Source organism: Somniosus microcephalus, unplaced genomic scaffold, assembly GCF_052327205.1.
Source record: "Somniosus microcephalus isolate GS21.2 unplaced genomic scaffold, FLI_Smic_1.0 unresolved_chr5, whole genome shotgun sequence".
Classification (NCBI taxonomy): domain Eukaryota; kingdom Metazoa; phylum Chordata; class Chondrichthyes; order Squaliformes; family Somniosidae; genus Somniosus; species Somniosus microcephalus.
The window spans coordinates 24,129,218-24,150,447 of NW_028225183.1; the positions used below are offsets into that span (position 1 = coordinate 24,129,218).

Consider the following 21,230-nt stretch of genomic DNA (forward strand, 5'->3'; position numbering starts at 1 on the left):
CCAGGTTAATAATTTGCCTTCAATTACATGCGTTTCAAATTTAGCCCAATGTCCCATATGCGGGACTTTTTCAAATGTCTTTGCTCCATGTCTACAAGCAAATAATAATTTGTGAACTGGGACTCATAAACCTCTTTGCTCCTCAACAGTTAATAGCTTCCCATTATTTAGAAAATACTCAGAACTATCTTACTTTGTTCCAAAGTGGCTGGTGTCACACTTGCGTACATTGAACTCGATTTGCCTTTGTTTTGCCGGCTTACTGTGTCTGTCTCTGTCCGTTTGGTTACCTCCATTTCCCAACTGCACTACAAGCGGACCGTCTAAATTAGTGCGATCTTCAAAATATGATGTACAGTGCTCCATTGCTCCATCCAAGTCAGTCATAAATACGGTGAGCAGTTGATGATCTAATACAGATATCTGGGGGACGGCACTTGTCACATCTGACTCCGCTGCTAACGAGCATGTCTTTTGTGGGTGGGTTAATATTTCTGAAGTGATGGTGGTCTGAGGCAGTCAATCATGAATTTGTGGGAAAAATGTGCTGTGCAGGCTGGATTATGGACAAGTAAATTGAATTTGTGGGAGATGCAATGATGCACTGCAGCCAATGAAAGTACTTTTGTGAGGTTGGCATGGCAAGAGCCTGGATAGCTCAGTCGGTAGAGCATCAGACTTTTAATCTGAGGGTCTAGGGTTCAAGTCCCTGTTCGGGCGCTGCTTTTAAATCGCGATGCTCAACTTTACATTCGCACTTTGATCATTTAACGAAGAAAATAACAACAGCAGCAGGCCATTTCATGCCTGGAGCCGTTCTGCCATTTAATTACATCATCGATCGATATCCGTTTGCATTCCTTTGCTCCAGATCCCTTAATACCTTTGGTTAACAAACATCTCTCAATCTCAAGTTTAAAATTGACAATTGGCCCAGCTTTAATTGCTGTTTGCGGAAGTGTGTTACAAATTTCTGTCACACAAACTTCTCTCCTGAAACGCTTGGATCTAATGTTGAGGCTGTGGCCCCTTCTCCCAGATGGGTCAATCATCAGAGATAGCTTCTCGCTATCTACACTAGCATTTCCTCTTAATATCGTGAATACTTCAATCAAATCACCACTTCAGCTTCTAAATTCCAGGAAAAAAAACCGAGTTTGTGCAATATCCCGTTGTAATTTGTCCCTTGGACTCTATGTCTCCTTCACTTTTTAAGCCTAATAATACATTCCCAAGCTGTGATGCCGAGAATTGAACACAGTACCGCAGCTGTGGCCTAACCAGTGCTTTGTGTAGCTGTGGCATCATTTCACCCTCTTATATTGTAATCCTACAGATATAAGTATCACTTTTCAATTAGCTTTTTGATTCATTTCTGTACCTGTCCATGACCATTTAATGATATATGTACAGGGACACAAGTCTATTTGGATATCAACTGTTTCCAGCTTAACATTATAAGGAGTGTATTCTAAATACTCCTATAAAGATCGGTGTTGGATCACGTCACACTTGCTAATATTTAAATCAATTTGCCAGAAAATTACACATTCACTTAATCTATGAATATCTGGTCAAATGTCTTGCTTCCATCTCAACTGATTATAATGCCGCCTATCTTTTTTGTCATCCTCAAACTTGGATGTGTGGCTCTCAATCCCATCAAGTAAGTCGTTAATGAAATCGGTGATTAGTTGAGTTCCCAAAAGTGATCAATCAGAGACACCACTCGTCATAATCTGCCAATTAATGTACCTGATCATCATCTGCAAACTTTGTCCCCTGCCGTGCCACCAATTTCCTAACCAGGTTAATAATTTGCCTTCAATTACATGCGTTTCAAATTTAGCCCAATGTCCCATATGCGGGACTTTTTCAAATGTCTTTGCTCCATGTCTACAAGCAAATAATAATTTGTGAACTGGGACTCATAAACCTCTTTGCTCCTCAACAGTTAATAGCTTCCCATTATTTAGAAAATACTCAGAACTATCTTACTTTGTTCCAAAGTGGCTGGTGTCACACTTGCGTACATTGAACTCGATTTGCCTTTGTTTTGCCGGCTTACTGTGTCTGTCTCTGTCCGTTTGGTTACCTCCATTTCCCAACTGCACTACAAGCGGACCGTCTAAATTAGTGCGAACTTCAAAATATGATGTACATTGCTCCATCCAAGTCAGTCATAAATACGGTGAGCAGTTGATGATCTAATACAGATATCTGGGGGACGGCACTTGTCACATCTGACTCCGCTGCTAACGAGCATGTCTTTTGTGGGTGGGTTAATATTTCTGAAGTGATGGTGGTCTGAGGCAGTCAATCATGAATTTGTGGGAAAAATGTGCTGTGCAGGCTGGATTATGGACAATTAAATTGAATTTGTGGGAGATGCAATGATGCACTGCAGCCAATGAAAGTACTTTTGTGAGCTTGGCCTTGCAAGAGCCCGGATAGCTCAGTCGGTAGAGCATCAGACTTTTAATCTGAGGGTCCAGGGTTCAAGTCCCTGTTCGGGCGCTGCTTTTAAATCGCGATACTCAACTTTACATTCGCACTTTGATCATTTAACAAAGAAAATAACAACAGCAGCAGGCCATTTCATGCCTGGAGCCTTTCTGCCATTAATTACATCATCGATCGATATCCGTTTGCATTCCTTTGCTCCAGATCCCTTAATACCTTTGGTTAACAAACATCTCTCAATCTCAAGTTTAAAATTGACAATTGGCCCAGCTTTAATTGCTGTTTGCGGAAGTGTGTTACAAATTTCTGTCACACAAACTTCTCTCCTGAAACGCTTGGATCTAATGTTGAGGCTGTGGCCCCTTCTCCCAGATGAGTCAATCATCAGAGATAGCTTCTCGCTATCTACACTAGCATTTCCTCTTAATATCGTGAATACTTCAATCAAATCACCACTTCAGCTTCTAAATTCCAGGAAAAAAAACCGAGTTTGTGCAATATCCCGTTGTAATTTGTCCCTTGGACTCTATGTCTCCTTCACTTTTTAAGCCTAATAATACATTCCCAAGCTGTGATGCCGAGAATTGAACACAGTACCGCAGCTGTGGCCTAACCAGTGCTTTGTATAGCTGTGGCATCATTTCACCCTCTTATATTGTAATCCTACAGATATAAGTATCACTTTTCAATTAGCTTTTTGATTCATTTCTGTACCTGTCCATGACCATTTAATGATATATGTACAGTGACACAAGTCTTATTTGGATATCAACTGTTTCCAGCTTAACATTATAAGGAGTGTATTCTAAATACTCCTATAAAGATCGGTGTTGGATCACGTCACACTTGCTAATATTTAAATCAATTTGCCAGAAAATTACACATTCACTTAATCTATGAATATCTGGTCAAATGTCTTGCTTCCATCTCAACTGATTATAATGCCGCCTATCTTTTTTGTCATCCTCAAACTTGGATGTGTGGCTCTCAATCCCATCAAGTAAGTCGTTAATGAAATCGGTGATTAGTTGAGTTCCCAAAAGTGATCAATCAGAGACACCACTCGTCATAATCTGCCAATTAATGTACCTGATCATCATCTGCAAACTTTGTCTCCTGCCGTGCCACCAATTTCCTAACCAGGTTAATAATTTGCCTTCAATTACATGCGTTTCAAATTTAGCCCAATGTCCCATATGCGGGACTTTTTCAAATGTCTTTGCTCCATGTCTACAAGCAAATAATAATTTGTGAACTGGGACTCATAAACCTCTTTGCTCCTCAACAGTTAATAGCTTCCCATTATTTAGAAAATACTCAGAACTATCTTACTTTGTTCCAAAGTGGCTGGTGTCACACTTGCTCGATTTGCCTTTGTTTTACCGGCTTACTGTCTCTGTCCGTTTGGTTAACTCCATTTCCCAACTGCGCTACAAGCGGACCGTCTAACTTAGTGCGATCTTCAAAATATGATGTACAGTGCTCCATCCAAGTCAGTCATAAATACGGTGAGCAGTTGATGATCTAATACAGATATCTGGGGGAGGCACTTGTCACATCTGACTCCGCTGCTAACGAGCATGTCTTTTGTGGGTGGGTTAATATTTCTGAAGTGATGGTGGTCTGAGGCAGTCAATCATGAATTTGTGGGAAAAATGTGCTGTGCAGGCTGGATTATGGACAAATAAATTGAATTTGTGGGAGATGCAATGATGCACTGCAGCCAATGAAAGTACTTTTGTGAGCTTGGCATTGCAAGAGCCCGGATAGCTCAGTCGGTAGAGCATCAGACTTTTAATCTGAGGGTCCAGGGTTCAAGTCCCTGTTCGGGCGCTGCTTTTAAATCGCGATACTCAACTTTACATTCGCACTTTGATCATTTAACAAAGAAAATAACAACAGCAGCAGGCCATTTCATGCATGGAGCCTTTCTGCCATTTAATTACATCATCGATCGATATCCGTTTGCATTCCTTTGCTCCAGATCCCTTAATACCTTTGGTTAACAAACATCTCTCAATCTCAAGTTTAAAATTGACAATTGGCCCAGCTTTAATTGCTGTTTGCGGAAGTGTGTTACAAATTTCTGTCACACAAACTTCTCTCCTGAAACGCTTGGATCTAATGTTGAGGCTGTGGCCCCTTCTCCCCGATGGGTCAATCATCAGAAATAGCTTCTCGCTATCTACACTAGCATTTCCTCTTAATATCGTGAATACTTCAATCAAATCACCACTTCAGCTTCTAAATTCCAGGAAAAAAAACCGAGTTTGTGCAATATCCCGTTGTAATTTGTCCCTTGGACTCTATGTCTCCTTCACTTTTTAAGCCTAATAATACATTCCCAAGCTGTGATGCCGAGAATTGAACACAGTACCGCAGCTGTGGCCTAACCAGTGCTTTGTATAGCTGTGGCATCATTTCACCCTCTTATATTGTAATCCTACAGATATAAGTATCACTTTTCAATTAGCTTTTTGATTCATTTCTGTACCTGTCCATGACCATTTAATGATATATGTACAGGGACACAAGTCTATTTGGATATCAACTGTTTCCAGCTTAACATTATAAGGAGTGTATTCTAAATACTCCTATAAAGATCGGTGTTGGATCACGTCACACTTGCTAATATTTAAATCAATTTGCCAGAAAATTACACATTCACTTAATCTATGAATATCTGGTCAAATGTCTTGCTTCCATCTCAACTGATTATAATGCCGCCTATCTTTTTTGTCATCCTCAAACTTGGATGTGTGGCTCTCAATCCCATCAAGTAAGTCGTTAATGAAATCGGTGATTAGTTGAGTTCCCAAAAGTGATCAATCAGAGACACCACTCGTCATAATCTGCCAATTAATGTACCTGATCATCATCTGCAAACTTTGTCTCCTGCCGTGCCACCAATTTCCTAACCAGGTTAATAATTTGCCTTCAATTACATGCGTTTCAAATTTAGCCCAATGTCCCATATGCGGGACTTTTTCAAATGTCTTTGCTCCATGTCTACAAGCAAATAATAATTTGTGAACTGGGACTCATAAACCTCTTTGCTCCTCAACAGTTAATAGCTTCCCATTATTTAGAAAATACTCAGAACTATCTTACTTTGTTCCAAAGTGGCTGGTGTCACACTTGCGTACATTGAACTCGATTTGCCTTTGTTTTGCCGGCTTACTGTGTCTGTCTCTGTCCGTTTGGTTACCTCCATTTCCCAACTGCACTACAAGCGGACCGTCTAAATTAGTGCGATCTTCAAAATATGATGGACAGTGCTCCATTGCTCCATCCAAGTCAGTCATAAATACGGTGAGCAGTTGATGATCTAATACAGATATCTGGGGGACGGCACTTGTCACATCTGACTCCGCTGCTAACGAGCATGTCTTTTGTGGGTGGGTTAATATTTCTGAAGTGATGGTGGTCTGAGGCAGTCAATCATGAATTTGTGGGAAAAATGTGCTGTGCAGGCTGGATTATGGACAAGTAAATTGAATTTGTGGGAGATGCAATGATGCACTGCAGCCAATGAAAGTACTTTTGTGAGGTTGGCATGGCAAGAGCCCGGATAGCTCAGTCGGTAGAGCATCAGACTTTTAATCTGAGGGTCCAGGGTTCAAGTCCCTGTCCGGGCGCTGCTTTTAAATCGCGATACTCAACTTTACATTCGCACTTTGATCATTTAACGAAGAAAATAACAACAGCAGCAGGCCATTTCATGCCTGGAGCCGTTCTGCCATTTAATTACATCATCGATCGATATCCGTTTGCATTCCTTTGCTCCAGATCCCTTAATACCTTTGGTTAACAAACATCTCTCAATCTCAAGTTTAAAATTGACAATTGGCCCAGCTTTAATTGCTGTTTGCGGAAGTGTGTTACAAATTTCTGTCACACAAACTTCTCTCCTGAAACGCTTGGATCTAATGTTGAGGCTGTGGCCCCTTCTCCCCGATGGGTCAATCATCAGAAATAGCTTCTCGCTATCTACACTAGCATTTCCTCTTAATATCGTGAATACTTCAATCAAATCACCACTTCAGCTTCTAAATTCCAGGAAAAAAAACCGAGTTTGTGCAATATCCCGTTGTAATTTGTCCCTTGGACTCTATGTCTCCTTCACTTTTTAAGCCTAATAATACATTCCCAAGCTGTGATGCCGAGAATTGAACACAGTACCGCAGCTGTGGCCTAACCAGTGCTTTGTATAGCTGTGGCATCATTTCACCCTCTTATATTGTAATCCTACAGATATAAGTATCACTTTTCAATTAGCTTTTTGATTCATTTCTGTACCTGTCCATGACCATTTAATGATATATGTACAGGGACACAAGTCTATTTGGATATCAACTGTTTCCAGCTTAACATTATAAGGAGTGTATTCTAAATACTCCTATAAAGATCGGTGTTGGATCACGTCACACTTGCTAATATTTAAATCAATTTGCCAGAAAATTACACATTCACTTAATCTATGAATATCTGGTCAAATGTCTTGCTTCCATCTCAACTGATTATAATGCCGCCTATCTTTTTTGTCATCCTCAAACTTGGATGTGTGGCTCTCAATCCCATCAAGTAAGTCGTTAATGAAATCGGTGATTAGTTGAGTTCCCAAAAGTGATCAATCAGAGACACCACTCGTCATAATCTGCCAATTAATGTACCTGATCATCATCTGCAAACTTTGTCTCCTGCCGTGCCACCAATTTCCTAACCAGGTTAATAATTTGCCTTCAATTACATGCGTTTCAAATTTAGCCCAATGTCCCATATGCGGGACTTTTTCAAATGTCTTTGCTCCATGTCTACAAGCAAATAATAATTTGTGAACTGGGACTCATAAACCTCTTTGCTCCTCAACAGTTAATAGCTTCCCATTATTTAGAAAATACTCAGAACTATCTTACTTTGTTCCAAAGTGGCTGGTGTCACACTTGCGTACATTGAACTCGATTTGCCTTTGTTTTGCCGGCTTACTGTGTCTGTCTCTGTCCGTTTGGTTACCTCCATTTCCCAACTGCACTACAAGCGGACCGTCTAAATTAGTGCGATCTTCAAAATATGATGGACAGTGCTCCATTGCTCCATCCAAGTCAGTCATAAATACGGTGAGCAGTTGATGATCTAATACAGATATCTGGGGGACGGCACTTGTCACATCTGACTCCGCTGCTAACGAGCATGTCTTTTGTGGGTGGGTTAATATTTCTGAAGTGATGGTGGTCTGAGGCAGTCAATCATGAATTTGTGGGAAAAATGTGCTGTGCAGGCTGGATTATGGACAAGTAAATTGAATTTGTGGGAGATGCAATGATGCACTGCAGCCAATGAAAGTACTTTTGTGAGGTTGGCATGGCAAGAGCCCGGATAGCTCAGTCGGTAGAGCATCAGACTTTTAATCTGAGGGTCCAGGGTTCAAGTCCCTGTCCGGGCGCTGCTTTTAAATCGCGATACTCAACTTTACATTCGCACTTTGATCATTTAACGAAGAAAATAACAACAGCAGCAGGCCATTTCATGCCTGGAGCCGTTCTGCCATTTAATTACATCATCGATCGATATCCGTTTGCATTCCTTTGCTCCAGATCCCTTAATACCTTTGGTTAACAAACATCTCTCAATCTCAAGTTTAAAATTGACAATTGGCCCAGCTTTAATTGCTGTTTGCGGAAGTGTGTTACAAATTTCTGTCACACAAACTTCTCTCCTGAAACGCTTGGATCTAATGTTGAGGCTGTGGCCCCTTCTCCCAGATGGGTCAATCATCAGAGATAGCTTCTCGCTATCTACACTAGCATTTCCTCTTAATATCGTGAATACTTCAATCAAATCACCACTTCAGCTTCTAAATTCCAGGAAAAAAAACCGAGTTTGTGCAATATCCCGTTGTAATTTGTCCCTTGGACTCTATGTCTCCTTCACTTTTTAAGCCTAATAATACATTCCCAAGCTGTGATGCCGAGAATTGAACACAGTACCGCAGCTGTGGCCTAACCAGTGCTTTGTGTAGCTGTGGCATCATTTCACCCTCTTATATTGTAATCCTACAGATATAAGTATCACTTTTCAATTAGCTTTTTGATTCATTTCTGTACCTGTCCATGACCATTTAATGATATATGTACAGGGACACAAGTCTATTTGGATATCAACTGTTTCCAGCTTAACATTATAAGGAGTGTATTCTAAATACTCCTATAAAGATCGGTGTTGGATCACGTCACACTTGCTAATATTTAAATCAATTTGCCAGAAAATTACACATTCACTTAATCTATGAATATCTGGTCAAATGTCTTGCTTCCATCTCAACTGATTATAATGCCGCCTATCTTTTTTGTCATCCTCAAACTTGGATGTGTGGCTCTCAATCCCATCAAGTAAGTCGTTAATGAAATCGGTGATTAGTTGAGTTCCCAAAAGTGATCAATCAGAGACACCACTCGTCATAATCTGCCAATTAATGTACCTGATCATCATCTGCAAACTTTGTCCCCTGCCGTGCCACCAATTTCCTAACCAGGTTAATAATTTGCCTTCAATTACATGCGTTTCAAATTTAGCCCAATGTCCCATATGCGGGACTTTTTCAAATGTCTTTGCTCCATGTCTACAAGCAAATAATAATTTGTGAACTGGGACTCATAAACCTCTTTGCTCCTCAACAGTTAATAGCTTCCCATTATTTAGAAAATACTCAGAACTATCTTACTTTGTTCCAAAGTGGCTGGTGTCACACTTGCGTACATTGAACTCGATTTGCCTTTGTTTTGCCGGCTTACTGTGTCTGTCTCTGTCCGTTTGGTTACCTCCATTTCCCAACTGCACTACAAGCGGACCGTCTAAATTAGTGCGATCTTCAAAATATGATGTACATTGCTCCATCCAAGTCAGTCATAAATACGGTGAGCAGTTGATGATCTAATACAGATATCTGGGGGACGGCACTTGTCACATCTGACTCCGCTGCTAACGAGCATGTCTTTTGTGGGTGGGTTAATATTTCTGAAGTGATGGTGGTCTGAGGCAGTCAATCATGAATTTGTGGGAAAAATGTGCTGTGCAGGCTGGATTATGGACAATTAAATTGAATTTGTGGGAGATGCAATGATGCACTGCAGCCAATGAAAGTACTTTTGTGAGCTTGGCATTGCAAGAGCCCGGATAGCTCAGTCGGTAGAGCATCAGACTTTTAATCTGAGGGTCCAGGGTTCAAGTCCCTGTTCGGGCGCTGCTTTTAAATCGCGATACTCAACTTTACATTCGCACTTTGATCATTTAACAAAGAAAATAACAACAGCAGCAGGCCATTTCATGCCTGGAGCCTTTCTGCCATTTAATTACATCATCGATCGATATCCGTTTGCATTCCTTTGCTCCAGATCCCTTAATACCTTTGGTTAACAAACATCTCTCAATCTCAAGTTTAAAATTGACAATTGGCCCAGCTTTAATTGCTGTTTGCGGAAGTGTGTTACAAATTTCTGTCACACAAACTTCTCTCCTGAAACGCTTGGATCTAATGTTGAGGCTGTGGCCCCTTCTCCCAGATGGGTCAATCATCAGAGATAGCTTCTCGCTATCTACACTAGCATTTCCTCTTAATATCGTGAATACCTCAATCAAATCACCACTTCAGCTTCTAAATTCCAGGAAAAAAAACCGAGTTTGTGCAATATCCCGTTGTAATTTGTCCCTTGGACTCTATGTCTCCTTCACTTTTTAAGCCTAATAATACATTCCCAAGCTGTGATGCCGAGAATTGAACACAGTACCGCAGCTGTGGCCTAACCAGTGCTTTGTATAGCTGTGGCATCATTTCACCCTCTTATATTGTAATCCTACAGATATAAGTATCACTTTTCAATTAGCTTTTTGATTCATTTCTGTACCTGTCCATGACCATTTAATGATATATGTACAGGGACACAAGTCTATTTGGATATCAACTGTTTCCAGCTTAACATTATAAGGAGTGTATTCTAAATACTCCTATAAAGATCGGTGTTGGATCACGTCACACTTGCTAATATTTAAATCAATTTGCCAGAAAATTACACATTCACTTAATCTATGAATATCTGGTCAAATGTCTTGCTTCCATCTCAACTGATTATAATGCCGCCTATCTTTTTTGTCATCCTCAAACTTGGATGTGTGGCTCTCAATCCCATCAAGTAAGTCGTTAATGAAATCGGTGATTAGTTGAGTTCCCAAAAGTGATCAATCAGAGACACCACTCGTCATAATCTGCCAATTAATGTACCTGATCATCATCTGCAAACTTTGTCTCCTGCCGTGCCACCAATTTCCTAACCAGGTTAATAATTTGCCTTCAATTACATGCGTTTCAAATTTAGCCCAATGTCCCATATGCGGGACTTTTTCAAATGTCTTTGCTCCATGTCTACAAGCAAATAATAATTTGTGAACTGGGACTCATAAACCTCTTTGCTCCTCAACAGTTAATAGCTTCCCATTATTTAGAAAATACTCAGAACTATCTTACTTTGTTCCAAAGTGGCTGGTGTCACACTTGCGTACATTGAACTCGATTTGCCTTTGTTTTGCCGGCTTACTGTGTCTGTCTCTGTCCGTTTGGTTACCTCCATTTCCCAACTGCACTACAAGCGGACCGTCTAAATTAGTGCGATCTTCAAAATATGATGGACAGTGCTCCATTTCTCCATCCAAGTCAGTCATAAATACGGTGAGCAGTTGATGATCTAATACAGATATCTGGGGGACGGCACTTGTCACATCTGACTCCGCTGCTAACGAGCATGTCTTTTGTGGGTGGGTTAATATTTCTGAAGTGATGGTGGTCTGAGGCAGTCAATCATGAATTTGTGGGAAAAATGTGCTGTGCAGGCTGGATTATGGACAAGTAAATTGAATTTGTGGGAGATGCAATGATGCACTGCAGCCAATGAAAGTACTTTTGTGAGGTTGGCATGGCAAGAGCCCGGATAGCTCAGTCGGTAGAACATCAGACTTTTAATCTGAGGGTCCAGGGTTCAAGTCCCTGTCCGGGCGCTGCTTTTAAATCGCGATACTCAACTTTACATTCGCACTTTGATCATTTAACGAAGAAAATAACAACAGCAGCAGGCCATTTCATGCCTGGAGCCGTTCTGCCATTTAATTACATCATCGATCGATATCCGTTTGCATTCCTTTGCTCCAGATCCCTTAATACCTTTGGTTAACAAACATCTCTCAATCTCAAGTTTAAAATTGACAATTGGCCCAGCTTTAATTGCTGTTTGCGGAAGTGTGTTACAAATTTCTGTCACACAAACTTCTCTCCTGAAACGCTTGGATCTAATGTTGAGGCTGTGGCCCCTTCTCCCAGATGGGTCAATCATCAGAGATAGCTTCTCGCTATCTACACTAGCATTTCCTCTTAATATCGTGAATACTTCAATCAAATCACCACTTCAGCTTCTAAATTCCAGGAAAAAAAACCGAGTTTGTGCAATATCCCGTTGTAATTTGTCCCTTGGACTCTATGTCTCCTTCGCTTTTTAAGCCTAATAATACATTCCCAAGCTGTGATGCCGAGAATTGAACACAGTACCGCAGCTGTGGCCTAACCAGTGCTTTGTGTAGCTGTGGCATCATTTCACCCTCTTATATTGTAATCCTACAGATATAAGTATCACTTTTCAATTAGCTTTTTGATTCATTTCTGTACCTGTCCATGACCATTTAATGATATATGTACAGGGACACAAGTCTATTTGGATATCAACTGTTTCCAGCTTAACATTATAAGGAGTGTATTCTAAATACTCCTATAAAGATCGGTGTTGGATCACGTCACACTTGCTAATATTTAAATCAATTTGCCAGAAAATTACACATTCACTTAATCTATGAATATCTGGTCAAATGTCTTGCTTCCATCTCAACTGATTATAATGCCGCCTATCTTTTTTGTCATCCTCAAACTTGGATGTGTGGCTCTCAATCCCATCAAGTAAGTCGTTAATGAAATCGGTGATTAGTTGAGTTCCCAAAAGTGATCAATCAGAGACACCACTCGTCATAATCTGCCAATTAATGTACCTGATCATCATCTGCAAACTTTGTCCCCTGCCGTGCCACCAATTTCCTAACCAGGTTAATAATTTGCCTTCAATTACATGCGTTTCAAATTTAGCCCAATGTCCCATATGCGGGACTTTTTCAAATGTCTTTGCTCCATGTCTACAAGCAAATAATAATTTGTGAACTGGGACTCATAAACCTCTTTGCTCCTCAACAGTTAATAGCTTCCCATTATTTAGAAAATACTCAGAACTATCTTACTTTGTTCCAAAGTGGCTGGTGTCACACTTGCGTACATTGAACTCGATTTGCCTTTGTTTTGCCGGCTTACTGTGTCTGTCTCTGTCCGTTTGGTTACCTCCATTTCCCAACTGCACTACAAGCGGACCGTCTAAATTAGTGCGATCTTCAAAATATGATGTACATTGCTCCATCCAAGTCAGTCATAAATACGGTGAGCAGTTGATGATCTAATACAGATATCTGGGGGACGGCACTTGTCACATCTGACTCCGCTGCTAACGAGCATGTCTTTTGTGGGTGGGTTAATATTTCTGAAGTGATGGTGGTCTGAGGCAGTCAATCATGAATTTGTGGGAAAAATGTGCTGTGCAGGCTGGATTATGGACAATTAAATTGAATTTGTGGGAGATGCAATGATGCACTGCAGCCAATGAAAGTACTTTTGTGAGCTTGGCATTGCAAGAGCCCGGATAGCTCAGTCGGTAGAGCATCAGACTTTTAATCTGAGGGTCCAGGGTTCAAGTCCCTGTTCGGGCGCTGCTTTTAAATCGCGATACTCAACTTTACATTCGCACTTTGATCATTTAACAAAGAAAATAACAACAGCAGCAGGCCATTTCATGCCTGGAGCCTTTCTGCCATTTAATTACATCATCGATCGATATCCGTTTGCATTCCTTTGCTCCAGATCCCTTAATACCTTTGGTTAACAAACATCTCTCAATCTCAAGTTTAAAATTGACAATTGGCCCAGCTTTAATTGCTGTTTGCGGAAGTGTGTTACAAATTTCTGTCACACAAACTTCTCTCCTGAAACGCTTGGATCTAATGTTGAGGCTGTGGCCCCTTCTCCCAGATGGGTCAATCATCAGAGATAGCTTCTCGCTATCTACACTAGCATTTCCTCTTAATATCGTGAATACCTCAATCAAATCACCACTTCAGCTTCTAAATTCCAGGAAAAAAAACCGAGTTTGTGCAATATCCCGTTGTAATTTGTCCCTTGGACTCTATGTCTCCTTCACTTTTTAAGCCTAATAATACATTCCCAAGCTGTGATGCCGAGAATTGAACACAGTACCGCAGCTGTGGCCTAACCAGTGCTTTGTATAGCTGTGGCATCATTTCACCCTCTTATATTGTAATCCTACAGATATAAGTATCACTTTTCAATTAGCTTTTTGATTCATTTCTGTACCTGTCCATGACCATTTAATGATATATGTACAGGGACACAAGTCTATTTGGATATCAACTGTTTCCAGCTTAACATTATAAGGAGTGTATTCTAAATACTCCTATAAAGATCGGTAGTGGATCACGTCACACTTGCTAATATTTAAATCAATTTGCCAGAAAATTACACATTCACTTAATCTATGAATATCTGGTCAAATGTCTTGCTTCCATCTCAACTGATTATAATGCCGCCTACCTTTTTTGTCATCCTCAAACTTGGATGTGTGGCTCTCAATCCCATCAAGTAAGTCGTTAATGAAATCGGTGATTAGTTGAGTTCCCAAAAGTGATCAATCAGAGACACCACTCGTCATAATCTGCCCATTAATGTACCTGATCATCATCTGCAAACTTTGTCTCCTGCCGTGCCACCAATTTCCTAACCAGGTTAATAATTTGCCTTCAATTACATGCGTTTCAAATTTAGCCCAATGTCCCATATGCGGGACTTTTTCAAATGTCTTTGCTCCATGTCTACAAGCAAATAATAATTTGTGAACTGGGACTCATAAACCTCTTTGCTCCTCAACAGTTAATAGCTTCCCATTATTTAGAAAATACTCAGAACTATCTTACTTTGTTCCAAAGTGGCTGGTGTCACACTTGCGTACATTGAACTCGATTTGCCTTTGTTTTGCCGGCTTACTGTCTCTGTCCGTTTGGTTACCTCCATTTCCCAACTGCACTACAAGCGGACCGTCTAACTTAGTGCGGTCTTCAAAATATGATGTACAGTGCTCCATCCAAGTCAGTCATAAATACGGTGAACAGTTGATGATCTAATACAGATATCTGGGGGACGGCACTTGTCACATCTGACTCCGCTGCTAACGAGCGTGTCTTTTGTGGGTGGGTTAATATTTCTGAAGTGATGGTGGTCTGAGGCAGTCAATCCGGACTTGTGGGAGAAATGTGCTGCACAGGTTGGATTACGGACAAGTAAATTGAATTTGTCGGAGATGCAATGATGCACTGCAGCCAATGAAAGTACTTTTGTGAGCTTTGACTTGCAAGAGCCCGGATTGCTCAGTCGGTAGTGCATCAGACTTTTAATGTCAGGGTCCAGAGTTCAAGTACCTGTTCTAGGCACTGCTTTTAAATCGCGATACTCAACTTTACATTCGCACTTTGATCATTTAACAAAGAAAATAACCACAGCAGCAGGCCATTTCATGCCTGGAGCCTTTCTGCCATTTAATTAAATCATCGATCGATATCCGTTTGCATTCCTTTGCTCCAGATTCCTTAATACCTTTGGTTAACGAACAACTCTCAATCTCAAGTTTAAAATTGACAATTGGCCCAGCTTTAATTGCTGTTTGCGGAAGTGTGTTACAAATTTCTGTCACACAAACTACTCTCCTGAAACGCTTGGATCTAATGTTGAGGCTATGGCCCCTTCTCCCAGATGGGTCAATCATCAGAAATAGCTTCTCGCTATCTACACCAGCATTTCCTCTTAATATCGTGAATACTTCAATCAAATCACCACTTAAGCTTCTAAATTCCAGGAAAAAAACCCGAGTTTGTGCAATATCCCGTTGTAATTTGTCCCTTGGACTCTATGTCTCCTTCACTTTTTAAGATTAATAATACATTCCCAAGCTGTGATGCCGAGAATTGAAAACAGTACCGCAGCTGTGGCCTAACCAGTGCTTTCCATAGCTGTGGCATCATTTCACCCTCTTATATTGTAATCCTACAGATATAAGTATCACTTTTCAATTAGCTTTTTGAATCTTTTCTGTACCTGTCCATGACCATTTAATGATATATGTACAGGGACACAAGTCTATTTGGATCTCAACTGTTTTCAGCTTAACATTATAAGGAGTGTATTCTAAATACTCCTATACAGATCGGTAGTGGATCACGTCAGACTTGCTAATATTTAAATCAATTTGCCAGAAAATTGCACATTCACTTAATCTATGAATATCTGGTCAAATTTCTTGCTTCCATCTCAACTGATTATCATGCCGCCCATCTTCTTTGTCATCCTTAAACTTGGATGTGTTGCTCTCAATCCCATCAAGTAAGTCGTTAATGAAATCGGTGATTAGTTGAGTTCCCAAAAGTGATCAATCAGAGACACGACTCGTCATATTCTGCCAATTAATGTACCTGATCATCATCTGCAAACTTTGTCTCCTGCCGTGCCTTATATTTCCTAACCAGGTTAATAATTTGCCTTCAATTACATGCATTTCAAATTTAGCCCAACGTCCCATATGCGGGACTTTATCAAATGTCTTTGCTCCATGTCTACAAGCTAATAATAATTTGTGAACTGGGACTCATAAACCTCTTTGCTCCTCAACAGTTAATAGCTTCCCATTATTTAGAAAATATTCAGAACTATCTTAGTTTGTTCCAAAGTGGCTGGTGTCACACTTGCGTACATTGAACTCGATTTGCCTTTGTTTTGCCGGCTTACTGTGTCTGTCTCTGTCCATTTGGTTACCTCCATTTCCCAACTGCACTACGAGCGGACCGTCTAACTTCGTGCGATTTTCAAAATATGATCTACAGTGCTCCATCCAAGTCAGTCATAAATTCGGTGAACAGTTGATGATCTAATACAGATATCTGGGGGACGGCACTTGTCACATATGACTCCGCTGCTAACGAGCGTGTCCTTTGTGGGAGGGTTAATATTTCTGAAGTGATGGTGGTCTGAGGCAGTCAATCTGGATTTGTGGGAGAAATGTGCTGTGCAGTTTGGATTATGGACAAGTAAATTGAATTTGTCGGAGAAGCAATGATGCACTGCAGCCAATGAAAGTACTTTTGTGAGCTATGAGTTGCAAGAGTCCGGATAGCTCAGTCGGTAGTGCATCAGACTTTTAATGTGAGGGTCCAGAGTTCAAGTACCTGTTCTGGGCGCTGCTTTTAAATCGCGATACTCAACTTTACATTCGCACTTTGATCATTTAACAAAGAAAATAACAGCAGGAGCAGGCCATTTCAGGCCTGGACTCTTTCTGGTATTTAATTAAATCATCGATCGATATCCGTTTGCATTCCTTTGCTCCAGATCCCTTAATACCTTTGGTTAACAAACATCTCTCAATCTCAAGTTTAAAATTGACAATTGGCCCAGCTTTAATTGCTGTTTCCGGAAGTGTGTTACAAATTTCTGGCACACAAACTTCTCTCCTGAAACGCTTGGATCTAATGTTGAGGCTATGGCCCCTTCTCCCAGATGGGTCAATCATCAGAAATAGCTTCTCGCTGTCTACACTAGCATTTCCTCTTTATATCGTGAATACTTCAATCAAATCATCACTTAAGCTTCTAAATTCCAGGAAAAAAACCCGAGTTTGTGCAATATCCCGTTGTAATTTGTCTCTTGGACGCTATGTCTCCTTCACTTTTTAAGCCTAATAATACATTCCCAAGCTGTGATGCCGAGAATTGAAAACAGTACCGCAGCTGTGGCCTAACCAGTGCTTCGTGTAGCTGTGGCATCATTTCACCCTCTTATATTGTAATCCGACAGATATAAGTATCACGTTTCAATTAGCTTTTTGAGCCTTTTCTGTACCTGTCCATGACCATTTAATGATATGTGTACAGGGACACAAGTCTATTTGGATCTCAGCTGTTTCCAGCTTAACATTATAAGGAGTGTATTCTAAATAATCCTATAAAGATCGGTAGTGGATCACGTCACACTTGCTAATATTTAAATCAATTTGCCAGAAAATTACACATTCACTTAATCTATGAATATCTGGTCAAATTTCTTGCTTCCATCTCAACTGATTATAATGCCGCCTGTCGTTTTTGTCATCCTCAAACTTGGATGTGTGGCTCTCAATCCCATCAAGTAAGTCGTTAATGAAATCGGTGATTAGTTGAGTTCCCAAAAGTGATCAATCAGAGACACCACTCGTCATATTTCGCCATTAAATGTAACTGATCATCATCTGTAAACTTTGTCACCTGTCGTGCCACCAATTTCCTAAAGAGGTCAATAATTTGCCTTCAATTACATGCGTTTCAAATTTAGCCCAATGTCCCATCTGCGGGACTTTATCAAATGTCTTTTGCTCCATGTCAACAAGCTAATAATAATTTGTGAACTGGGACTCATAAACCTCATTGCTCCTCAACAGTTAATAGCTTCCCTTTATTTAGAAAATAATCAGAACTATCTTACTTTGTTCCAAAGTGGGTGGTGTCACACTTGCGTACAGTGAGCTCGATTTGCCTTTGTTTTGCCGGCTTACTGTGTCTGTCTCTGTCCATTTGGTTACCTCCATTTCCCAACTGCACTACGAGCGGACCATCTAACTTAGTGCGATCTTCAAAATACGATCTACAGTGCTGCATTGCTCCACCCAAGTCAATCATAAATACGGAGAAAATTTGATGATCTAATACAGATATCTGAGGGACGGCACTTGTCACATCTGACGCCGCTGCTAACGAGCATGTCTTTTGTGGATGGGTTAATATTTCTGAAGTGATGGTGTTCTGAGGCAGTCAGTCTGGATTTGTGGCAGAAATGTGCTGTGCAGGCTGGATTTTCGACAAGTAAATTGAATTTGTCGGAGATGCAACGATGCACTGCAGCCAATGAAAGTATTTTTTGAGCTTTGGATTGCAAGAGCCCGGATAGCTCAGTCGGTAGAGCTTCAGCCTTTTAATCTGAGGGTCCAGTATTCAAGTCCCTGTTCGGGTGCTGCTTTCAAATCGCAATACTGAACTTTACAGTCGTGCTTTGATCCTATAACAACAGGAGCAGGCCCTTTACTGCCTGGAGCATTTCTGCCATTTAATTAAATCATCGATCGATATCCGTTTACATTCCTTTGCTCCGGATCCCTTAATACCTTTGGTTAACAAACATCTCTCAATCTCAAGTTTAAAATTGACGATTGGCCCAGCTTTAATTGCTGTTTGCGGCAGTATGTTACAAATTTCTGTAACGCAAACTTCTCTCCTGAAAGGCTTGGATCTAATGTTGAGGCTATGGCCCCTACTCCCAGATGGGTCAATCATCAGAAATAGCTTCTCGCTATCTACACTAGCATTTCCACTTAATATCGTGAATACTTCAATCAAATCACCACTTAAGCTTCTAAATTCCAGGGAAAAAAACCCGAGTTTGTGCAATATCCACGTTGTAATTTGTCCCTTGGACTCTATGTCTCCTTCTGGTAAATCTACGCTTCACTTTTTAAGCCGAATACTGCATTCCTAAGCTGTGATGCCAAGAATTGAACACAGTACCGCAGCTGTGGTCTAACCAGTGCTTTGTATCGCTGTGGAATCATTTCACCCTCTTATATTGTAATCCTACAGATATAAGTATCACTTTTCAATTAGCTTTTTGTATCTTTTCTGCAATGCATTAGTACATTGAGATGGTATGTCACTTTGCAATGTAATAGACATTTGCAGTGCAATAGCACTTTAAACTGGAATATCACTTTCTAAAATAATAATCTTTTGCAGTGCAACAGAACATTGCAATGGAATATCATTTTGCAATATACAATCATTAGCAATGCAATACGACATTACAATGGAATACCCCTTTAAAATATCGTAGTCATTTGCAATGCAATAGAACATTGCAATGGAATATCGCTTTGCCTTTGTGGTGATTATTCTTTATGTTTAGTTAGAAGTATTGTGATTGGTTGTTTGTTTCCTGCCTTGGGATATATGCTGTAATCTCATTGGTAGCTGATGTCATGTAATTTGTGGTGGCCATCTTAAATTCAGTTCTTTCCAGCCTTTCGTTGGGACTGGGTGTTGAAGATGTGCTTCCGGATTTTTCAGTTAATAAAGCCTAGATTAGATAGGCAAATCTATTCTTTATTTCAATTTATTAACTTTATGTCAGAATGGAGCGATATCTTCAAACAGAACGATTCAATGCTGACCCTAATTCTGCAGGAGTGGATGATAAATGGAAACATTGGTATTGTACATTTAAAAACTTTTTGGGCCTGTTGGATCAAGAGTCTCTAAATAAGCTGAATATGCTGATCAACTACATTGCTCCGGATGTGTATAAGTATAGTTTGGACTGTAAAACTTACGAAGTGGCTATTTCTACATTGGAAAAGATTTTTGTTAAACCAAAGAATGAGGTATTTGCACGTCACCTTCTATCTGCCCGCAGACAGCAGGTGGGAGAATCTTTGGATACTTATTTACAAGCACTTCGGTGCCTTAGTGTTAACTGTAATTGTAAGGCCGTGACGGCTGAAGAATATAAGGAAGAATCGGTACGGGATGCTTTTATTAATGGATTACTGTCTAGATCAATTCATCAGCGGTTGTTAGAAAATAAGACTTTTGATCTTAAGAGTGCTTTTGAGCAAGCTTCTACATTGGATGTGGCTCAGAGAAGTTCGGATTCTTTTGCTCTTTTTAATCAGCCTGTGACTGTGGTTTCGGCAGTTCCGGATGAAAAGGAATTATGTGAACTTAATAGGAGTGGTTTACTAGATTCTGAAACAGTTTCTACTTCAGCGGCTGTTGCCTCTAGGATTCAGAAGTGTTATTTTTGTGGGAACGTCCGGCACCCTCGTCTGAATTGTCCTGCTCGGGAGGCTGTGTGTAGTAAATGCAGCAAGAGAGGTCATTACGCACGTGTGTGTAAATCATCAGGTTCAATTACCTCCTCTGTGACTATTCAGCCTTTAGATAGGGCGTTTATTGCATCAATTTCTGCTGCATTTGCTCATGGCCTAAACAAAGCTATAGTTACGGCCCAAGTTAATGGGTTGGAAGTGAAGGCTCTTATAGATACGGGCAGTACTGAGAGTTTTATAAGTCTTCAGTTTGCAAAGGAGAAGCATTTGAAAATTTCGCCTGTTTCCTATCAGGTGTGTATGGCTCAGACGACTCTCACTTCACAAGTAGCTGGTTGTTGCCTTGTGAAATTGATTCTTCTAGGTAATACGTATACTGATGTACGCCTATCTGTTTTGCCTAATCTCTGTGCAGATATTTTGATTGGTCATGATGTGCTTCAGTTACACGAGAGTCTCAGTCTTTCATTTGGAGGGACTAAGCCACCTTTATCTATTTGTGGATTAACCTCTTTATCCATTTCTCCATTATCACTTTTTTCCAATTTGACGCCGGATTGTAAGCCAATTGCGACCAAGTCAAGAAGGTATAGCAGTCAGGATAGAGAATTTACTAATTCTGAAGTTCAACGTCTCTTATTGGAAGGAATCATTGAACGTAGTTGT

The 21,230-nt window shown here is 40.4% G+C and overlaps 8 non-coding genes across 8 annotated transcripts; all 8 read left to right on the forward strand.

Annotated features, from left to right (window-relative positions):
- The first annotated feature begins 647 nt into the window (after window positions 1-647).
- Window positions 648-720, forward strand: trnak-uuu (transfer RNA lysine (anticodon UUU)). The gene has a single exon. It is a non-coding gene; the product is annotated as a tRNA-Lys (tRNA).
- Window positions 721-2,444: 1,724 nt separating this feature from the next.
- trnak-uuu (transfer RNA lysine (anticodon UUU)) lies at window positions 2,445-2,517 on the forward strand. The gene has a single exon. It is a non-coding gene; the product is annotated as a tRNA-Lys (tRNA).
- Window positions 2,518-4,223: 1,706 nt separating this feature from the next.
- Window positions 4,224-4,296, forward strand: trnak-uuu (transfer RNA lysine (anticodon UUU)). Its single transcript has one exon. It is a non-coding gene; the product is annotated as a tRNA-Lys (tRNA).
- Window positions 4,297-6,028: 1,732 nt separating this feature from the next.
- trnak-uuu (transfer RNA lysine (anticodon UUU)) lies at window positions 6,029-6,101 on the forward strand. The gene has a single exon. It is a non-coding gene; the product is annotated as a tRNA-Lys (tRNA).
- Window positions 6,102-7,833: 1,732 nt separating this feature from the next.
- trnak-uuu (transfer RNA lysine (anticodon UUU)) lies at window positions 7,834-7,906 on the forward strand. Its single transcript has one exon. It is a non-coding gene; the product is annotated as a tRNA-Lys (tRNA).
- Window positions 7,907-9,630: 1,724 nt separating this feature from the next.
- On the forward strand, window positions 9,631-9,703 carry trnak-uuu (transfer RNA lysine (anticodon UUU)). Its single transcript has one exon. It is a non-coding gene; the product is annotated as a tRNA-Lys (tRNA).
- A 1,732-nt stretch (window positions 9,704-11,435) lies between these two features.
- trnak-uuu (transfer RNA lysine (anticodon UUU)) lies at window positions 11,436-11,508 on the forward strand. Its single transcript has one exon. It is a non-coding gene; the product is annotated as a tRNA-Lys (tRNA).
- Window positions 11,509-13,232: 1,724 nt separating this feature from the next.
- trnak-uuu (transfer RNA lysine (anticodon UUU)) lies at window positions 13,233-13,305 on the forward strand. Its single transcript has one exon. It is a non-coding gene; the product is annotated as a tRNA-Lys (tRNA).
- The last annotated feature ends 7,925 nt before the right edge of the window (window positions 13,306-21,230 follow it).